Genomic DNA, 6,373 nt, shown 5'->3' with positions numbered 1-6,373 from the left:
AGTGGAAGTGATGGAAGTGTAGAGAGTAATATTTTGAGTAAAATTGATAAGTGTGGAAAAGAGTTGGGGATATGGGAGAAAAATGTTTTTGGTAATGTTAGGATGGAGTTGAACCGATTGAAAAAATCCCTAGCCAAAGAAGAAAGGGTAGCCATGGTGAGTGGAAATAATTTTAGGGTCAGGCAGATTAAAAAAGAGATTGAGGTGATGCAAGATAGGGAAGCCACGATGTGGGCTCAAAGGTCTAGAATCCTATGGGCTAATGAAGGGGACAAAAAATCTAAATATTTCCATTGTTGTGCTACTAGGAGATTCCGGAAAAATTCATTGCAGGGTATCAGAGATGAGGCCGGAGTATGGAGAACCAGACATGAAGAAATTGGTGAAGTGATGATCAACTATTTTAAGTCTCTATTTACTGCTTCAGAGGGGATTGTATCCACTGGGGCGTTGGATTGTGTTCAACCACTGATTGATGAAGAGATGAATGGTGATTTGTGTCGTGAGTTTGAGGCAAGCGAAGTTGCCATTGCCCTAAAACAAATGGCGCCCCTTAAAGCTCCTGGCCCGGATGGTATGCCCCCGCTCTTCTACCAACATTTTTGGAGCACAGTGAACCAGGATGTCACCTCTTCCATTCTGTCTTGGTTAAATTCAGGTACAATACCAACCAATCTGAACCATACTTTTATTACTCTTGTGCCAAAATTACATTCCCCTGAATTTCCCCACCAGTTTCGCCCCATTAGTCTTTGTAATGTCCTTTACAAAATTTACTCTAAAGTTCTTGCAAATCGCCTTAAAAAAATACTTCCATCTATTATCACTGAACACCAATCAGCTTTCACTAAAGGGCGTTTGATTTCTGACAATATTCTAGTGGCCTTTGAAACATTACACAGCTTACAAAACTTTAGGGGAGGTAACTATGGGTATATGGCATTAAAATTGGATATGAGTAAAGCGTATGATAGGGTGGAGTGGTCGTATTTGGAGGGGATAATGAGAAAGATGGGTTTTAGGGAGAGGTGGATAAATCTTGTCATGGGTTGTGTGAAAACAGTATCATATTCGGTGTTGGTGAATGGTGATCCATGTGGGTTGATGTTTCCTACAAGGGGCATTAGGCAAGGAGACCCACTCTCTCCTTTCCTATTTCTTCTTTATACGGAAGGATTGAATGGCTTAATTAAAAAGGCTGATTTACAAGGTGAAATCCATGGATACTCCCTTTGTAGGAGGGGTCCAAAACTAACGCATCTGCTCTTTGCAGATGATAGTTTGATTTTTTGCAGGGCAACAATGGAGGAGTGTGGGAAAGTTTTGAATATCCTTAAGGAGTATGAGGAAGCTTCGGGACAAAAAATGAATAGACGTAAAACCTCACTATTCTTTAGTAAGTCTGTACCAGAGGAGGAGAAGCATGGAATCAAAGTGGCCATTGGAGTCCCTGAAATCTTGCACTATGAAAAATACCTTGGGCTACCCTCCTTGGTTGGCAAAGGTAAAAAAGCAAGTTTTAATTACATAAAAGAGAAGGTGTGGCGGAAGCTTCAAGGGTGGGAAGCTAAATTGCTTTCGCAAGCAGGGAGAGAAGTACTCCTTAAGGCAGTCATACAAGCCATCCCTACCTACACTATGGGGTGTTTCAAATTGCCAGTGGGTTTGTGCAATGAGATTGAATCTTTAATCAAGAAATTTTGGTGGGGTCAAAGAGGTGATCGAAGAAAAATCCATTGGATTAAATGGGAGGAAATGACAAAATCGAAAACTATTGGAGGTATGGGCTTCCGAGACCTTGCTATGTTCAATGACTCACTCTTGGCAAAGCAAGCTTGAAGGCTATTGCATGATAAATCATCACTTTTTTACAAAGTATTTAAGGCTCGTTTCTTCCCAAATTCAACAATTATGGAGGCTACCGACTCTAGGATGGGGTCATATGCTTGGAAAAGTATCCTTAAAGGTAGAGACATCATTCAAAGAGGGGCTTTATGGAGGATAGGTAATGGAGAAAAAATAAACATTTGGCAGCAACGTTGGTTGCCAAGAAAACACCCAACGCAACTGCCAATTTGTCCCTTGGAGAGCTTTGAGGATCATACTGTAGCTACTCTCTTTGATCCAATCACAAGAAGGTGGAATGAAGAGTTGGTAGATGGGTTGTTTGTGACTGAAGATGCAGACTTGATTAAGAAAATCCCACTCAGCTGTAATGCAGCAGAGGATACTCTTTATTGGCCGTATTCTCCAACAGGTAATTATACTTGTAAGTCGAGGTATAGATTTCTAAAACAGGAGGCGGAGATGGAATCAAATCTGCAAACACCACCAATCGATGAGAAGCGGCTGTGGAAAAAAATTTGGGAGATGCGAGCCCCCCCAAAGGTGAAAAATTTTATGTGGAGAGCTTGCCGCTTTGCTTTGCCAACCAAACATTCTTTGATGAGAAGAAAAATCCTTGAAGACCCAACGTGTGAGAGGTGTAAAAATGCTGTGGAGGACCCGCTTCATGCATTATGGTTATGCCCGGAACTGGATGTAGTGTGGTCAGATCAAAGTATGTGGGGATTCCGATATGAGGTTGGCTTTGTCACTGTCAAGGAGCTGCTGCTATGGATGATTGATGAAGGGAAATCACTGGAACTTCTAGCATTTACGGCATGGGGAGTATGGAATCAGAGGAACAAAGCACGGTTAATGCTGCAGTCCAGCCCGCTTCATCAGGTTGCTGCAAATGCACGGACCAGTCTGGTGCAATACCAAACTGACCTGCAAGTTTCAGAGGTTCAAGTGGAGTGCAGCGGCAAGGGAGGAAATAGATGGACGGCACCGCCAAACGGTTTTGTTAAAATTAACTTTGATGGAGCAAATGCTGAATCCTCAAGGATGTCTGGCGTGGGAGTGGTGATTCGAGACTCGGAGGGTGCTGTTTTGGCATCCTGTGCAGAGAGACTAATTCAACCGTTCAAGGCAGAAGACATGGAAGCTTTGGCTGCATTGAAGGCTCTATCCTTTGCACATGAGCTGGGTTTCCAGAATATTGTCCTTGAAGGTGATGCGTTGAACTTAATTCAAGCGTTGAAGGCACAAGAACAAAACTTACTGCCGAGGGGTCTGCTGGTTGAAGATGTGAAAGGGTATGGAAAAAAATTTAGAAGAGTATTGTATTCTCATGTTAAGAGAAATGGCAATAGTGTAGCCCATAATCTGGCCAAATATGTTTTACGCATACCAGATTTTCAAGTTTGGATGGAGGATGTTCCATCCCATGTTGTTCAGTTTTTACAGTTGGATGTAACTCATTTACGTTAATGAAATTCATAAGTTCTTTCTAAAAAATAAAAAATAAAAAATAAAAAAAAATAAAACACAAATTAATAGATTTTCATTGTCCCGTTACTCTTTTGCATTTATTTTTGGTTTCATGATTTTTTTTTTAAAAAAAAATTAATCTTACCTTGAAAAGGTTATAAATATGTAGTGAAACTACTAAATTAATTTTTAATATCTCAAAATATATATGTTTCTTTACTCTAATTTAGTGTTTTTTTTTTTAATAATATATGTACAACACTATCCAAAAAAAAAAAAATTCAAAATATGAAGCTATCCTACATCGATTTCAAAATATGAAAACTCATAAAAGAAAATTTTAAAAATTTTTTTTTTTCTGTTTTTTTTTTTTTTTTTTTTTTTGGCAATGTCAATATATTTAAGTTTCATTTTTATTAAAATTTTTTTAATTTAAGTTTTTTAACGGCTATCCTAAAAAAATTTATGAAGCTGCCACTGTCCATTGTGCGGCATAATTTTCATGTAAGGTTAGAAATTCATGTTGTGGACATTTGTTTGGCACTCATGGCTCATGATTTAGTGAAATTTCATATGTGCTCTAAAAAACCATATGAAATAAATTGTTCCCAAACAAACCCGTAGTGTTAGGTTCATTTCAGAACCATCTTTCACGTAACAATGTAGAGATTTTCCATCAATATCATAATCATCAAGAATTTGAATTATTGAATTTTTTTTTTATTGGGTGACTTGTTGACCATTAATCTATTATGCAATATTTTCCACCGTGTGACATTATTTTCATGTAAGGCCAGAAATTCATGTTGAGGAAATTGTTTTTGGAACTTAAGGCTCATTATTGAGTACAAACGGACCCGTTGTGTTAGGTTCATTTCAAAACCGTCTTTCACGTAACAATGTAGAGATTTTCCATCAATATCATAATCATCAAGAATTTGAATCATTGAATTTTAGTTTTTTTTGGGTGACTTGTTGACCATTAATCTATTATGCAATATTTTCCACCGTGTGACATAATTTTCATGTAGGGCCAGAAATTCATGTTGAGGAAATTGTTTTTGGAACTTAAGGCTCATTATTGAGTACAATCTCAAGTCATGTGTATGTGCTCTTAATGACATGATTAAATTAGTGATAATATATGCTTTTAGCCAAACCCCTAGAGATCAATGCTCAGCACAGACAAGTGAAGAGATTTTTCATTTGACGATCATCTTTCATTTAACTATGCAGAGATTTTTCATCAATATCGAAATCATTAAGAATTTGTCTTATTGGCATCTTTTGTTTTTTAATTGGGTGACTTGTTGACCATTAATCCATTATGCAATATTTTCCATCATGTGACATAATTTCATGTAAGGCCCAAAATTCATGAACTTAAGCCTCATGATTGAGTAGAATATCATGTGAATGTGCTCTTAATGATATGATTAAATTAGTGATAATATTGGCTTTAAGCCAAACCCCCAAAGATCAATGCTCACCACACACAAGTGATGAGATGTGGTGTTAGGTTCATTTGACAACCATCTCTCATATAACCGCGTAGAGATTTTTTATCAATATCATAATCATCAAGAATTTGACTTATTGACATCTTTTGTTTTTTGGTTGTGTGACTTATTGACCATTAATTTTCATCTAAGACCATAAATTCATGTTGAGTACATTTGTTTGGAACCTAAGGCTCATGATGGAGTAAAATATCTTGTGTATGTGCTCTTAATGACATGATAAAATTAGTGATAAAATAGGCTTTACACAAAACCGCCAAAGATCAATGCTCACCACACACAGGTGATGAGATGTTGCGTTAGGATCATTTGACATCCATCTTTCAAGTAACCGCATAGAGATTATTCATCAATGTCAAAATCATCTGGAATCAGGCTCTCTTTTTTTGACTTGTAACGTATAATGGATTGCCTACTATACAAATAGCAGGAGTGCAATACAAGTGTAGCACAATAATACAAAGAACTTAAAGCCCGTTGGGCTTGTATTATGATAGTCTCCCTCAAACTTATGTTGGGTAAAGTGAGACTAATCTGAGTTTGGAAACCAATTCACAAAAATGTCCTAATAGAGGAGGCTTGGTAAATATATCAGCTAACTAACCTTGTGAAGAGACATACCATAGCTGTAAATTTCCCTAAAGCAAATGTTGATGAATGAAGTGGCAATCACTCTCAATATACTTGGTACACTCATGGAAGACATCATTGTGGGAAATCTAAATGGCACTTCGATTGTCAAAGTAGATACATTTTATGAGAGAACCTTGAAAGGATGAGAAAGTTCTGAAGCATTAGATTTACTTTAATTAAAAGGCATAAAGTTTACTTACCAAGTTGACAAAACATACAATCAAAATGACTAGTAGAAATGAACCTCACAAACCCCTAGACATAAATAACTTAACATTAGAAATAGACACATAACTTAGTCGAGAGTGCCTAAGTTTAAGAGTCTATTTGGTTGGAATGATGGAAAAGTAGGAGGATATAAAATGAATGGATAAAAAAGCGGAAGAATATAAGAGATTTAGCTCTCTCACATATTTGTTCGGTTGGAGTGATAGAAAAGTGAAAAGATAGAAAACTCTTTTTTTTAATAGAAAATTCTTAGATAATCCCGAAATATAGTGAAATGATACTCCTTTTCACATTCATAGTGAACCCCACCATGAATGTGAAAGGATGGAACACTATTCTTTGTACTCTAGGAGTACCTAAAAATTACTCTTTTTTAATAATATGTTAATAATTTCTTTATTATTATCTACTAAAAAATAATGTTATCTATATATAGTATGTGAATAATTAACTAGTTTCCTATTGAAACAAACGACAAGTAGTTGTGATGCTTGTCAGCTTCTAATCATTTTTAGATTACGTTTGGTTTTCTTCATAAATTACTAGTTTTATCCTTCAATTCTGAACTGTTCTTCAACCATTTTTGAATAGGGTGCCGACTCTTCCCATTACCAACAGTGACACCAATTGTAGCCAAAAACTCGTCTACATCGTCACTGAGTTCAAAAACTAGTTGG

Source organism: Quercus robur, chromosome 10 (assembly GCF_932294415.1).
Source record: "Quercus robur chromosome 10, dhQueRobu3.1, whole genome shotgun sequence".
NCBI lineage: Eukaryota > Viridiplantae > Streptophyta > Magnoliopsida > Fagales > Fagaceae > Quercus > Quercus robur.
The sequence above is the reverse complement of the archived record's forward strand: the minus strand, read 5'-3'. Positions refer to the sequence as shown.